Source organism: Euphorbia lathyris, chromosome 6 (assembly GCF_963576675.1).
Source record: "Euphorbia lathyris chromosome 6, ddEupLath1.1, whole genome shotgun sequence".
NCBI lineage: Eukaryota > Viridiplantae > Streptophyta > Magnoliopsida > Malpighiales > Euphorbiaceae > Euphorbia > Euphorbia lathyris.
Genome location: NC_088915.1, coordinates 9,307,144 through 9,321,094, shown reverse-complemented (window position 1 = coordinate 9,321,094; position 13,951 = coordinate 9,307,144). Strand labels below are relative to the sequence as shown.

General features: G+C 31.7%; 2 non-coding genes and 1 pseudogene across 2 annotated transcripts; 1 reads left to right on the top strand and 2 right to left on the bottom strand.

Annotated features, from left to right (window-relative positions):
• Nucleotides 1–1,317: 1,317 nt before the first annotated feature.
• Nucleotides 1,318–3,846, top strand: LOC136234021 (putative F-box/LRR-repeat/kelch-repeat protein At1g11620; annotated as a pseudogene).
• Nucleotides 3,847–12,906: 9,060 nt separating this feature from the next.
• LOC136234533 (small nucleolar RNA snoR114) lies at nt 12,907–12,996 on the bottom strand. Its single transcript, XR_010691407.1, has one exon. It is a non-coding gene; the product is annotated as a small nucleolar RNA snoR114 (small nucleolar RNA).
• An 11-nt stretch (nt 12,997–13,007) lies between these two features.
• Nucleotides 13,008–13,078, bottom strand: TRNAG-GCC (transfer RNA glycine (anticodon GCC)). Its single transcript has one exon. It is a non-coding gene; the product is annotated as a tRNA-Gly (tRNA).
• Between the last annotated feature and the right edge of the window lie 873 nt (nt 13,079–13,951).

Sequence of the window (13,951 nt, the reverse complement as noted above, 5' to 3'; positions counted from 1 at the left end):
ATAACAAACAACTAACAGCAACAGCTAACAGCTTACTGCAACTGCAAACAACTAACAGCAACCGCAACAGTTATTAGCTAACAGTTGAACCAAACAGGCCCTAAATCTTAAAAGCTACTACCTGCATTCCCTTCTATAAATCATTTTAGGGTATTTCACACAAATTAAGAAAGCTAATTAATATAGAAACAAATTAATAAATTTACATTGGTTAGCTAATTTTTTTTATCTCCGGGGTGTGTATCTGTTTTACAATATGCAGTTTAATCCCCGGGGTAAAGGAGCCCAAAGTCCTCGAGGCGCTAGCAGTCTGTACGTGTATGATGTGGTTGGTGGACCAAAACTTCAACAATGTTGATTTTGAATCCGACGCCAACTTGGTCGTTGACGGCATAAATTCATCCTTATATGACTTGTCAGAGTTTGGGTCGATTATAAAGAACTGTAAAGCTATCCTTAATGCCAACTCTAATTTTAAAGTGTCTTTCATCTATCGTTTAGCGAATAGGGCTGCTCACTCAGTAGCGATGCATGCCCAATCCAATGCTAACGATTTTGTTTCAAATACGTAGTACCAGACTGGTTGTCGATTATTATTTTAGAGGATGTAAATCCCAGCAGTGAATGATATATCGATTTGAGTTCAATTTTTTTTATCTCTCATATCACGATTGAGGAATATACATTGGAATATTAAAAACACACATTGGACGAAGACAAAACATTTAATGTTTGGATAAAAAAACTAAACTAAAAATTCTTCGGATCATATAATAACTTATATTTAGGAAAAAAACTAATTTGCATCCACAGAACGCTTCGTGTTGGCACATTTTTATGCGTCAGTGCAGAATATCAATGCACTAATACTATTTTGATGGGTTCAATGAAGTTTTTTCTCTCTGGTTCGGGGAGTTTTTCTTAGAATTAATTGTTCGTATATCATACTCCTACTTCAAAAGATTTCTTTTGTCACTGGATTTTTACCTCTATTTATTTTTCTCCCATTTTATCACTTAATATAAATAAAAGATAATATAGTATAATTATAATTTTAAATTTAATTAACTTTTATCCAAAATTAGATATTCTGCACTAACACATCAAACTAATGCGTCGAAGCCAAAGTATTGTGCAGTTGCGCAGAATACAATAATTTTTAAATATAAAAATAGATCTCAGATATAAAAATATAAACATAATGAAATTTAGATAAAAAAAAATATATTATATTTTCTGGACTGATTTGATATCAAAAGATTAATTTGAGCTAAATTAGCTCTCCGTCCCAATTTTAAAGATCTAAACTTTATTTCGAAAATAAAATATAAGAATAGAACCCTAATTGTATCTGAATACTAAATACTAACGCACACTACTATATATATATATATATATATATATATATATATTCGTTCTTCAATCCGATGCGTCTCAAATCAATCCGACCTCCGCTGAACCACCGCCGTCGCAGCCGACACTAACACACCGATCTCCACCTGCATAACGATATTCAAGATATGCTTTGGCTTATCAAATTTCTCGTTTAAGAATGAAGGATCTGGATATAATTACCAACAAATAAACAACCGAGTCAAGTTTTTTTAGGTAAATTTTGCTTACTTTTTCGGTCCTCATATCAGGTCTCCAATAACAGTTACATTTTTCTGTTTTAAAGTCAGAATTTTAAGATTTCTGTTCTATTTTTTCTGTTTTAAAGTCGAAATTTAAGATTTCTGCAAGAACAATGGTATTTATTTTTCTGTCCTGAAGCAGGGGTGGATTTAGGGGGGGTCAAAGGGGGCATTTTCCCCCCTTGATCCGGGAAAAAAAAAATTTTGTTGGAGCAGTTAATTTTGCTGTTTGGATATGAGATTTTATATAATTCTGCTGTACTGAAGTCGACATTTATATAATTCTGTATTTTGTTGGAGCAGTTAATTTTGCTGTTTGGATATGAGATTTTGTTAGGGCAATTGATTATCCTTATATTCTGATTTTTTTTTACTATAAGAGAACTCGAATTTAACAACAAATATCTGTTCAGCTGCAAATGGATGAAAAAAAGAGAAATACAGAACAAGAGGCTATGGTGGAATTGCTGCCGGAGGATATTGTGACAGAAATTCTATTTAGGTTGCCTGTGAAATCTCTTTTGACAATTAAGACAGTTTGCAAGTCTTGGTATGCCATTATAAACTCTACTCTTTTCATAAAGAAACATCTAAATCTTGCTCGTTCCCGTTACATTGAGCACAAGAAATTCCTTGGCCCTGTTTTTCATGATAAGGATGCTTCTTATTCCTATCTTTTGTACAAAGAATATTATGATGGCATTAAGCTTTTTTTTTTTGTCACAGAAAGGAGATTCGTGTCAGCTTTTGTAACTCTTGTGATGGATTAATATGCTTTGTTAGAGATTATAGGATACTCATATGGAATCCGTGTGTCCCAACTGAGTATAAGATAATACAATCTAAATGGATTTCATATGGTGATATAGTCGCAATAGGTTATGATCCTATGTCTGATGATTACAAGATTGTAAAAGTCTCTGCCAAATGCCCCATTGAACAAGATTACATTTCAGTTGAAATATTTTCATTGAAAAACAGCTCATGGAAAAGCAAGAGAATGGCCAAAAGGAATTCGATCTATTATTATTATTTTACTTCAAGGTTTATTTATGCAAAGAATAATGTCCATTGGATTGCAACGGAGTTTAGCAAGGAAGAAGATGAGTACAATGAATGTATAATATATTTTGATTTGGCGGAAGAAAGTTTGAATTATATGAATTTGCCTTCAAAAAGTTTCATTAATTCATCCTTGATGAATTACAATGAGTCTATAGCAATTGTTGGAGAAAACTCCGAATGCCAGCGAGAGTTATGGATACTCGAAGACGGATGTGGGTTGAAAAGGTCATGGAAGAAAATTTCATGTTTTGATATTATTCCCCTTTCCGACCCTGACTACTTCAACTTTAGGTGGGATAGAGAAACTTTACTTCAAACAGGGAATGGTCCGCTTGGCAAATACAAAGATGTTAGCCGGAAACATGTTGTGGTTGAAGGCGATAAGGAGGAGAAGCGTTATTACTACTCCTTGCGTGCATGTCCGTACTTTGAGAGTTTACTTTCGCCGAGAAAGTTGCAGTAGGTAAGAAAACTAGCTACTTGCTGGTGTAGTTGATCAATTATTCTATGCTTGATAACAATTCTAAATTTTCTGTTAATGTTTTGCTTTTCTATACGTCTAAACAACATTGTTAATGGTAATTATTCTATGCTTGATAAAGCTTCGTTATGACGATATCAATCCTAGATTTTTTTGCTAATGTTTTGCTGTTTTATAGGTCTAAACAACACTTTTAATGGTAATTTTTGTTGCTAGGATTAACTCTCAGTAGCTTTATGAATCTCATGCTTGGTTTTTCAATTGTTTTAAATCTGATATTTGAATATAACGGTAAGACAATCACCCCAGCCTTTAGATAGTCTTCTTAAGTTACTTTTAAGCTTGTTTGTTCATATTCTGTTCGAATTTGAGAAATTTGTTTAAAAAATTAATGTGAATTTTGCTTGCTTTAATCAATCAGGTTCTGAAATAACGGAGACGGCTTTGAAGGAGCCTGCTGGAAGATTTGTCACAATTATGGGATATGCGCTGTTGGAAGAATTCTTAGCTCCTGTTCTTTTCACTTAATTTCAGTATTTGAAATTTCAATTCAGTTCAATAGCACTCAGTTCATTAATTTTCAGTCCGGTTCAACAATTTACCATTATTTATTATAATTATAATTATTTATTATTATTATTAGAAACATTAGTTTATTTATTTTAATTATTTATTTTAATTAATCTTCATCAATCCTTCTGATGTCCTAAATGTCAATATGCAAGTTTTGTTTGAATGATTGTTCCTTTTATGCTTTGAGAAAGGTTAAATGAGGGTGTGTTTTGGCAGGTTTTTTTTATTCGCTGTATTGTTTGGTTTTGATATGTTGGGGAAGGAGTGGGAGAACTTCTATGTTTTGTGCGACTTTGCCTCATAACTTTCTTGTTTGTATGTATGGTTTGGTATGTTGTAATCTATGAAGCACAGGCTCTTCTCCGGGGTTGTCGTAACCGTGTCGGACTTGCCGGACTCGGAGACTCGGTAATGACACGGTTGGGACTCAGCGTGGACATGGGATTTTGATGGGACTTGGCAATGACACGGTAAGGACTCGGCAGTGACACGACAGGACTTGAAATTGAGTCAAAATATCATCACATATTAGGAGAGAAACGGTTTTGTCAAGTCTTCATCCAAATTAAGTCAAATTTCACCAATTGGGATAGTTCAAAAACTAAAATTTATTTTCACATGAGAAAATCTATGTAGCAAATAAACTTTAAAACATGTGACGTGTTAAGTCCATTTGTCAAAATATCATCACATCTCAAAACCGATTGGGACAAGTCAAGGGGTCAAGTTGAGGGGTCAAATTTAACCAAAACCGATTAGGTAAAATTTATATTTGACAGTAAGAATCAATAATTCTCCATATAATCACTTTCAATTTCTGATATTTTCAGTATTTTCATTGTTGGAAGTGGCAATGTCATACTTGTTGGTGGGTTTTGTGATTCTTTTGAATATGGACCGCTTATCAAATATTTGGGTAAATTATATCCATGGCCTTTGAAATTTACCTATTTTCATATTATGGCCACTAAAATTTATTTCTTTTCGGTATGGCCATTGAACTTTACATTTTTTAACACCATTGGCAGCTAAAAGTAAAAAATTCAAAGCGTTAATAATATTCTAAGGAACTTTAATTCTCGTAATTTTTTGGTTTGAGGTCATTTAGGTGTTGTTTTGTTAGGAGAGAGAAAGTGGATTTTTAGAGAGAGAAAGCTCCAAAAAATGTAATTTTTGAAAATAAAAAATATGGGTTCATGGTAAATATCGTTCTGAACAACTTTAATTCTTGAATATTTTCATTTTGAGATCGTTAACGATCGTTAACGGTCATTTTGAGAAGTTAGTTAAAATTGAGTAGCCACCGGTATTAAAAAGTGCAAAGTTCAGTGGCCATACTGGGAAGAAATGAAGTTCAGTGGCCATAATGTGAAAATGGATAAAGTTCAGTGGCCATAGATGTTATTTACCCTCAAATATTTTTTAATAAAAAGAAATTTAATTTGATTATGATAAATAATCATTAAAATTTTAATATTTAAAAATTATATTCAAAATTAATTATTATTCCATATCTAAATTTAAGGGCTATTCATCCAAAAAAAAATTTAAGGACTCGTTTGGTTCGCGGAATAGAAATGGAATAGAATCATTACTAAAGAATGGCTATTTCTACATTTAGTTGATTTTTTTTTCATGGAATAGCTATTCTATGGAATTTAATTGTAAAAATGCGAAAAATATGAAAAACGAAAAACGTGAATAACTCAAAAACGTTATAAAACATGAACAAACGCGAAAAACACGAAAACGCGAAAAAATGCACACAAAACAAAAATAACACGGAAAAATGACAAAATGTGAAAAATACGAAAAAAATGAAAAACACAAAACGTGAAAATGCTAAAATATAAAAACGTGGCAAAAAGTGAAAATAAGAAAATTTGAAAAACGCAAATAAAACACGAAACATGAGAAAACGCCAAAAAAAAACACAAAAAACATGAAAAATTATAAATATCATTAGAGGTAAAATTGCACCATTTTAGACGTTAGAGGTAAAAATATGGAGAACTTATAACATATTAAGCCTAATAAATTACTGAACTCAATTGTAAATACTGATACTAAGAACAACCTCAATGTAAAAATGTCTCTCTATAAATGGAGAAGATTTTTGTTTCGTGTTTCTAAAATTTCAAACTGACAAGCCATTATTATAAATTCCTGAAATTATAGAGGATATTTTGTAATTTGACCTTCAATAAAACCCTATATTCGTTATTGCCGGCCTTAGTGTTCATAAACCCAATACCCAAAATCTCTAACAGTGAACATTTTCAAATCTCTCCGACCTCCGCTCACCCACCGCCGTTGTAGCTCTCTGGTTGTCCGAAACACGAACGCCTACTTCAGCTCAACGTTTATCGCAGTTGCAACGCGCCGATCTCCACATGCGTCTGGTTATGTTCTTCAAGGTATGATTTCGCTTACGAAACCTCTGTATAATCATCTTGTAGATTAAATTGTTCTTGAAATTTATGATTTTATGCGGAAGTTGCTAAAACTACTGAATCTGTTAACCTTTTCTTGGAAAAATTGTGTTTGATATAGCATTGTAGAATGAAACAAGTACTTTGGGATTTAGGTTTTAGCTGAGGAGATAATGAAAAACTGTGTCTGCTATACCTACCGATTTAGATATTGATAACGGAACATGACACGTTATTTATATTACTCCGTTAAGTTCCATTATTGATACCTAAATTGGTATTTTCCAAAAAACCATAGCCCTATTTTGATACTTTATCCTAAAAGAAAATAATAAAAAAACAGTGAGGGAGAAGCCTCGTCATTCTCCCTGTTTACAAAATCCCAAAGGGTGTAAAAATATTTGGGCCCTCCGGTGTATCATAAAACTTATTTTTTACTCCCTCCATTCCTTATATAGGTCATTCCAAAGTATTTCACACAAATTAAGAAATATTTGAACCAAAAAAACTAACCTAAAAGTTATTGGAATCCTAGAATGACTTATATTTGGTGAAAAAACTAATTTGTTAGAATGACCTATATGAGGGAATGGAGGGAGTAGTATTCACTGCAGCGAAGTAATTGAACTTTGTGTCTGGTTAAGAACTCAACTTTTTGTTTTGTTGAGTAAATTAAGAACTGGGAAATGCAATGTCTATGACAAGCAGTAGTTCTTTTCTTTTGCTGCATAGTTTCATCCTCATTGTATCTAAGGAAGCACCAGCCAACCCTCTCCTTGAGAACCCTGCTTTTCCTTTGCATCCCTTTGGGGATGATGACTTTGGGAATTCATTCTTGCAGAAAAATTCACCTTCCTGTTCATAATTTATCACTGAAAGCAGAGGAATCAGAATATATTTCTCACCTGAAGCCAAGAAGGGACATCTCCTGTAAATGGATGAAGAAGGGAGAAATACAGAACAAGAGGTTGTGGTGGAATTGCCAAAGGAGATTGTGACAGAAATTCTTTTGAGATTACCTGTGAAATCTCTTTTGCGATTTAAGATAGTCTGCAATTCTTGGTATTCCATTATAAACTGTACCAAGTTCATAAAAGAACATCTAAATCTTGCTCGTGCTGCCCGTTACAATCAGCACAAAAATTTCCTTGGCCTTCTTATTCCTTATACGTCATATCCTTGTGTTCTGTACAAAGAAGATTCTGATGCCATTTTACATGCTAAAGAATTTGATTTTCCATACAAGCCTTTTGTTGGTCAAGAAGAAAGACTCTTGCCAGGGTTTGTAACTCTTGTGATGGATTAATATGCTTCATTATCTCTGGACATCATAAGATACTCATATGGAATCCATCTCTTCCAACAGAGTATAAGATAATAGCGTCCCAATGGATTTCAAAAGATGAATCAGCCGCAATGGGTTATGATCGTAGCTCTGATGATTACAAAATTGTAAAACTCCCTTCCGGATGTCCCATGGATGAAGACTACATTTCAGTTCAAATTTTTTCACTGAAAATCAATTCATGGAGAAGCAAGAAAATATCCAAAAGGAATTCAATCTATTACTATACCTCAAGCTTAATTTATGCTAAGAATGGTATCCATTGGATTGGAACACAGTTTTACGAAGAAGACGAGAAAACAGATTGTATAATATATTTTGATTTGGCTGAAGAAAGATTGGATTATATAAATTCGCCTTCAAAAAGTCTCATTTGTCTTGTTGTGATGAACTACAAGGAGTCTATAGCAATTGCAGGTAAAAACTTTGAAGGCCATCATGAGCTATGGGTGCTCGAAGACTACTGTGGGATGAAAAGCTCATGGAACAAAATTTCCAGTTTTAATTTTATTTCCCCTTTATTCTCTAACTATAGCTTTACATTGAATGGAGACATTTCAGTCCACAAAGTGAAATGTTGGATTAGGAGATATGACACAGAGAAATGTTGGTTTAGCAAATATGGCGCAAAGGATGGTAGCTTGAAGCCTGTTGTAGTTGAGGACGATAAGATTACATATGATGCGGAGTGTTCTTACTCCTTTTTTGGATCTCCATACGTTGAGAGTTTAGTTTCGCCGAGGCAGTTGTAGTAGCTGAGAATATTGACTACCCAGTATTTCATGGTGTTGTATTGAATCAACTATTTTATACTTCCTAAAGTTTGGTAATGATGATTTCGTGCTTCTAGTTAATGTTTTGTTGTTTCTACATTTATGGTGATTTTGGTTGCAGTATTGAAGAATAATGTGGTCATTTCTAGAGTTTCAATTGTCTCTATGCATCCATCAATGTTTGATTTTTAATGGTAAAAAACATCAATAGGCTCCTGATCTTTCATTTTTTGGTTCATTAAATCCTTGATCTTTTATTTAGATACATTAAACCTCTGATCATTTATTTTTGGTCTCATTAAGCCCTTTATGACCAAATTAGTAAATTATGAGCATCTAATTCTATTAAAAATACGTTATTAACTACATTTGTATTTGAAATTATTAAAAAAATATTTTTTATAGTTTGAATTAGGGTTTGACAGTTTCCTACAACCACACTACGCATCTAAAATTGTTTTCAAATAGTGAAAATTTACAAATTTCGAATGCATGCGTAATGAATAACAGTCGGTTAACCGAATTTTATGTTCAAAATTATTTTTTTTAGTCGTAAAAGGCTTAATGAGACCAAAAATAAATAATCAGTGACTTAATGTCTCCAAATAAAAGATCAAGGGTTTAATGAACCAAAAAAATGAAAGATCAGGGACCTAATGATGCTTTTTGCCATTTTTAATTGTTTTATGATATTAAATTATGAACGTTTGGTTTATTATATTTCTGTTTGATTATGTTTTCGTTTTACAAGTATTTTCACTTATTTTTCGGAGAAATTGTAAAATTAATTTTGAAAATGTGGTTATGCTTAGAGTAACTTTAATGGACGTAATTTATTTGTTATTTTTAAACAAATTGGTTTTAAACAATTCTTAGAAAGCTTGTAACCAATATTGATTTGTTATCAATGTTAGTTTGTTCTTCATCCGGTTAATAATAATTGTTAGAAAGAGAAGATTTTTTTGTTTTATATTATTTATCATTTTAGAAAGTTTTTGTTCATAAAGAGATAGAAACAGTTTTTGAAAGCAAAAGAGATGTAGTTGAGGAGGAGTGGGTATGTAAGACGTTAAAATCTATTATATAACAAAAAATAATAAACAAGATTTGGAAAAGAAAAGTGGAGAGAAAATTTGTAGAAGGGATAAGGTACCAAAATAGGTGTATGGTTTTTGGGGAAGTACCAATTTAGGCTCAACGTTCAAAATAGCACCAATATAGGCTTAACGTTTACAACATAATATCAATTTAGGCTTAACGTTTACAATATAGCATCAATTTAGGCCTTACGTACAAAATACCATCAATACAGGCTTAACGTTTACAAAATAATACGAATTTAAGTTTAACATTTTACAAAATATATACAATTTAAGCTAAACATCATAATTAAATTAATCATGTTATATTCTTTCCCTATTAACTTTATATGTTATCTTTTTTTTTGATGAAATGTTATCTTTTTTTTTTTTGGTTCTATATTCTTATTTATTATAATACAATTAATTAGTATTTTTGCCCATTAAAATCTTATATTCGTTTTTCATAAATGATTCCATGACTACTAAATTCCATTGCTCATGTAATATATGCAAACTAAAAGTAGTTGAATATCCATAATATTTTGAACACTGACATGTATCAATATTATTTTAACTAGTGTTCAAAATATTATGGATATTCAATTACTTTTAGTTTGCATATATTACATGAGTCATGGAATGGTTGATGAAAAACAAATATAAGGTTTTAATGGCAATAAAATTAATTAATTGTATTATAATAAATAAGAAAATAGAACTAAATAAAAAGATAACATATAAAGTTAATAGAAAAAGAATATAATATGATTAATTTAATTGTCACGTTTAGCTTAAATTGGATATATTTTGTAAACATTAAGCTTAAATTCGTATTATTTTATAAACGTTAAGCCTATATTGGTGCTATTTTGTACGTGAGGCCTAAATTGATGCTATATTGTAAACGTTAAGCGTAAATTGATATTATGTTGTAAACGTTAAGTCTATATTGGTGCTATTTTGAACGTATTGACAATAAAATGAGAGAAAACCGACTAAGATGGTTTGGCCATGTGAGATGTAGAGCGCTTGATGCGCCGGTTAGGAGGACCGAAGAGTGGCAAATGGATGTAGTGGTGAGGGGTAGGGGAAGACCTAAGCAAACTTGGAGGAGGGTGATTGAGAGCGATATGAGTTTATTACTGGGAATTGAGAAAAATATGGTAGTTGATAGGACGGAGTGGAGTGAGCGAATTTGTGTCGCTGACACGACTTGATTTCACGGTTTTATATGGGCCATGTTTGGTAAAGAGTGTTTTGGGATAAAAAGAGCGGTTTTGACCAACTTTAGAGGTTTGACCACTGAAACCGCTAATTAGAGTGTTTGGTGGAAAGAGGTTTGGGATGAAAACGCTAATTTATAAAAAGCTCTTAAAAGGAGCTTTTTCAATAAGCGTTTTGCAATATTAAAATTAATGGACTTCCATAACCCTACTAGATAGACTCCCTATTCTCTTGCGCCAAAATTAATGCCCTTATTCGTCTTTTTGCACAAACCGCTATTATCAATCAGCGGATTTTTACCAAACAGGTCTACACAAACAGCTAATCAAATCAGCTAGTCAAATCAGCTAACAGATAAAAGTTAATGTAATCAGCTAACAGCTAATTCCCAAACAGGGCCATGATGTTTCATGTTAGCCGATCCCGAATCATTTAGGGACTAAGGCTTTGATGTTGTTGTTATTGTTGTCGTTAACGATCATTTTGAAGAGTTAGTTAAAGTTCAGTTGGCATGAGTGTAACTCATCTTTTAAAATATTATTTCATAACATTTATCTTCTGACGTATTTAAAATATTAAATTTTACCTTTTGACTTATCGCCATAAACTAAAATTTATTTTTACATAAGAAAATATATGTGGCAAATAAGTTTTAACACGTGTGACGTGTGAAGTCTATGTGTCAAAATATCACCACATATCAGGAGATAACAGTTTTGTCAAGTCTTCATCCAAATTGAGTGAAATTTTATCAATTGGGATAGTTCATGGGTCGAATATGACCGAATAATCAAGGGCCAAATAACAAAATTTTAAAAAGGTCATAAGCTAAATAACAATTTAAGTAAAAAAAAAGGCCAAATACATGAATATCATAATTAAGTACAAACTTATAGTTAAATCATATCACCAAACCTAATTCTTAATATGTCATTATTCTCTATATATTATGATTTTACACTATAGTTTAAAAATTCTAGACTTCAATTCATAAATCATAAACCCTAGAAAATATATTCTAGATTTCTAATTTATAAATTCTAATCCTTAAAATATATTAAAAGTACTGATTTTACTAGTTTGACGTAATCCAAAATTGACTTGATATAGTTGTAAATAGTTATTAAAAAATGAATTTCTGTGTAATTTTCTCTAACAAAGACAATTATGTAGTCCATGTGTCAAAATATAGTTGTAAATAGTTATTAAAAAAATAGAAGTTAAAATCTTACTTTGCTCTGGTTTTAATTTAAATATGTTCAAATATATGAGTCCTAAAACCAGATCAAAGTAAGATTTTAACTTCTATTTTTTTTCTCATAAAAATCAAACGCCCCTATTTTAACTGAAAACCGATTCGATTTCTAAAGACCTCTATTTTTTTTTGGGAGAGAACGTTTTCTCCACGAAGCCTACTTTAACCAAATCAATGTCAAAGTTAAAAATTTGCTATATCAAAATCGATACTTATTTTTTGAGCACAATTTGAATTAAGGTGTCTTCTATACTTACTTTGTTTTTAACAAAGTAAGCCTTATTTGATTATTTTTACCATTGGATGATGGAGCATCAATGATGAAACACACAAAGTAAGCACAACCTTTACCTTTGAATTAGGAATTTCTATTTCTCTCATAATAATACAACAAAATAAAAATAAAAATATAGCAAAATAAAAACAGATCAAAATAATATTTATTACTTTGCTTAGATTTTCAGGATGTGAATGATGTGGAAAGCAAGGGCATAATAAGGAAGAAGGATGTAGGCCATAGGAATCAGGAAAGTAATTAAGGGAAGAAGCCAAACGGTGACGTTTTGCTGCTAGTTATATGTGCAGCACCAAATTTGTTAAAAAGTTAGAATAGCAAGGTTATAAGTGGAACCAATTTTTAAGGGTAAATTTGGAAGAAATTGGAAAATTTTTGGAATTGGCACTGTTCATGCCTTCCACTTTTATAAGTATATATAATATTTGTGTTTTATAATATGGGTAAAATTGACTCAAATTATCACGTTAGGGGTAAAATTGCTCTTGGCTATCAATGTTAGAGAATAAAATTGCACAATTTTAAATATTAGACGTAAAATTACTCTTGATCCAAAATGTTAGGATATTATTTTTATACTTTATCCAAAAAAAAATTGTGTGAAGGAAATTAAAAACGAACCCAGAAATTGAGAAAGAAAGAGCTGGGCTAAATAACAATTAAGTCAAAAAAGAAAAGGAGTAAATAAATAAAAATTGTGTGAAAGAAATCATAAACTAACTCAGAATTTGAAAAAAAAAAATTAAAGAGCTCAGCTACACTTTTTCTCATCGTCCAATCAGAGATGACTGTGATGAACCCCTCATCACAGCACAGTGAAGTTATCCTCAACAGCCCTCTACCAGAAATGCACCAGCCGGGAATCGAACCCGGGTCTGTACCGTGGCAGGGTACTATTCTACCACTAGACCACTGGTGCTTCATTTTGCTTATCGTATATTTTTCATAATAATAATGAAAAATTCTATTTTCAGATGATTTAAATGGATTCACTTCAATTTCTATTTCTGATATTTTCATTGTTGGAAGTGGCAATTTCATACTTGTAGGGTTGGGTAAATTACACCCATGGCCACTAAACTTTATCCATTTTCACATTATGGCCACTGAACTTCATTTCTTCCCGGTATGGCCACTGAACTTTACACTTTTTAACACCAGTGGCCACTTAGCGTCTCAAAACGACCGTTAACGGCTAAAAATAAAAAATCCAAAGAGTTAATGATATTCTAAGGAACTTTAATTCTTGAAAATTTTCGTTTTGAGGTCATTTGGGTGTTGTTTGGTTAGGAGAGAGAAACTGAATTTTTAGAGAGAGAAAGCTCCAAAAAATGTGATTTACGAAAATAAAAAATGTGGTTTCATAGTAAATGTCGTTCTGAACAACTTTAAATCTTGAATATTTTCATTTTAAGGTCGTTAACGGTTATTTTGAGAAGTTAGTTAAAATTGAGTGGCTACCGGTGTTAAAAAGTGTAAAGTTTAGTGACCATACCGGGAAGAAATAAAGTTCAGTGGTCATAATATGAAAATAGGTAAAATTCAATGGCCATGGGTGTAATTTACCCTTGTAGGGTTTTGTAATTCTTTTGTAGTTTTTTCTCCAACTATCTCTAATGGGTCTTATTTTGTTGTTACTTAATTAGATCGGGTAACAACAAACCACTGAAGTAGTAACAACAAAATTATGTTTGTTATATAAGTTAAGTTAGTAACAAACTTTTACATATTGACACCTCTTGAGATCCACGGACAACATCATAGACTGTTAGTTGATAGTTATTATTGTTGC